General features: G+C 41.5%; 1 pseudogene; it reads right to left on the bottom strand.

Moving 5' to 3' along the window:
• Positions 1-6: 6 nt before the first annotated feature.
• On the bottom strand, positions 7-631 carry LOC106733947 (60S ribosomal protein L9 pseudogene; annotated as a pseudogene).
• Between the last annotated feature and the right edge of the window lie 1,802 nt (positions 632-2,433).

Genomic DNA, 2,433 nt, shown 5'->3' with positions numbered 1-2,433 from the left:
GGCTTGTTACTGTAGTTGGAAAACTCTTAGATCTTACTCATCAGTCTGCTGGACTGTACCCTTCTCAGAGACATAGATACCATCCAAGAATTTTCTTATAGCCTTATTTTTAACTGTGGTGGCTTGCTGTATCAAAGCAGCTGAATTTGAAACAAGTTCAATGTCATTGCCTTCAAGGATCAACTCATCTTTCTGGGCTTGAGATACTGAACAAGCAACACCTGGTCTCATTCGAACCCTCCAGATGTATTTTTCACCCAAGAAATTTCGGATTTCAACAAGAGACCCATTCTCCTGAATAACGACGTTGATGGGGAAATGAGCATACACAGACCTCATCTTGTAGCGGAAGCCCAACGTAACACCCTTGATCATGTTCTGGACGTGACTACAGATGGTGCGAACGGTCGCCAGCTCCTTTCTGTTTCCCCACCATTTGTCAACCCGCAGCCTCTTCTTCTTCTTCCCAAGGAGGCTGAGCTCGACATTGATGTGGTTGAAGTCCCTCCGCAGGGTTCCTCGGGGGCCCTTCATGATGACGGTGCGTCCCTTCAGGGTGATGTCGACATTCTGGGGAATGTGGACCGTCTGGTTGCTGAGAATGGTCTTCATCCTCGCAGTAGGCGCAGCAAAGAGAACACAATTAGCTTTTTGTAAAATTTTTACTTGACAACCTGTACTATCATATAGCACAAGCAATATGTATGAATATACAAATAACAAATAAATAGGCACCATAAAAAGAGTTCACTAAGATGCTGAGATTAGAGGAGTTTACATTTCATTGGAGGAATCAGGTAGGGCTCTCTTGTGGTGGGAAATCAAAGTGACTGCACTTTGAAATTCAACAAAAATTAGTATATGATCCACCAATTCCAATTTTCAATTCTGCAAAAAAATGAAAGCAAGAACAGAATTGATATTTGCATACCCTTTTTTTTCTTTTCTTTTCTCTTTTTTTTTTTTTTTTTTGGAGAGGTTTTTGCTATAGGATGCATGCCCTCGCCAGACAGAGAGACAGAAACTGAGAAATCACCCCCCCGGGGGGATGGCCACGCCGCAATCCCTTCTCCTCCATTCTCCTCTCGGGATCCTGGGCACGCACGCACAAGTGCCCAGTGTGAGTTTTAAGCCACCGGGTCCAGGACGCGAACCGCAGTTGACTACATGGGAGTCCAGCAATATAGCCATTATGCTAACTGCTGGTCCCTGTATACCCTCTTAATTTCAGCCTCATAAACAAGAGCCAAGAGGTAGAAGAGGAAAAAAAAGAAAAAACAAGTATCTGTCAATGGATGAATGGATAAGTGAAATGTATATATACAAATAATGGGTTGTTCTTCAGTCTAAAAATTGTAATTCTGACATATGCTACAGTATAGATGAACTTTGAAGACATCATACTAAGCAAAATATGCTAGTCACAAAAGTATATTGTACGATTTTACTTAGAGGAGATACCCAGAATAGTCAAATTCTCAAGTACAGGCAGAAAGTAGAAGAGTTACCAGGAGCTGGGGGAAGGGAGTAGAAAGTTATGCTTGATGGGTATAAAATTTGTTTGGCATGATTAGAAATTCTAGCAATGGCTCCATAGTGGCAGTTACGACCTGTGCAAGAAGAGCTGGATCCCACTCAGTCAACTGTAGTTTGAAACCCAGTCCCTTGAAAAACATGCTGAAGGAACTAGCAGATGGTGTAATGGCTACATCACTAGACTCCCATGTAGTCGACCATGGTTCTAGTCCCAGACCTGTGGCTTAAACTCATGCCTGGTATTTATATGCATGTGTGCCCAAGATCCCGAGAGGAGAATGGAGGAGAAGGGACTGTGACATGACCATTCTCCCTGGGGGGAGGGGGGGTGATTTCTCACTTTCTATCTCTCTGTTTCTGTCTTTCTGGTGAGTGCATGCACCCTATAGCAACCCCCCCCCAAAAAAAAAGAAAAACATGCTGAGTATATGTATAATGCTCAAAATTCTGACAGGAAAGAGAAGTGGAGGGAAAGGTATTGTGGTGTGATGACTAGGGAGGCGCTTTCTCTCTCTCTGATTAGTGCACACATACTCTGTCAATTAAGAAAAAAAAATGCCATGGATATGATAGTTGTACATCAGGTGAATGTATTTAACATTGTATTCTAAGCTTAGTTGTTAAAATGATAATATTTATGCCATATATGTATTATCACCATAAAAAGTCTCAGAAATTATTCTAGATCTAACCTCTGCAGGTTCTGATCAAGTTGGTCAAGGGTGAGTCTTGGACACTGGATTTTTTTTCTTTTTAACTTTTCAGGGTTATCTACTGTGCAGTCAAAGGTTAAGAAGAAACAGGTACAAATAAAACACCCAAAGGTGGGGAAAGGGTATTTAGAGAAAAAGAATAGCATAAGGCAAAGAAACAAGAGTTTATATAAAATGTATGAAG

The sequence above is a fragment of the Tupaia chinensis genome, unplaced genomic scaffold, assembly GCF_000334495.1.
Source record: "Tupaia chinensis unplaced genomic scaffold, TupChi_1.0 Scaffold146445_1, whole genome shotgun sequence".
Lineage (NCBI taxonomy): Eukaryota > Metazoa > Chordata > Mammalia > Scandentia > Tupaiidae > Tupaia > Tupaia belangeri.
Note: the sequence above shows the minus strand (reverse complement) of the source record. Positions and strands in the feature narration are given on the sequence as shown.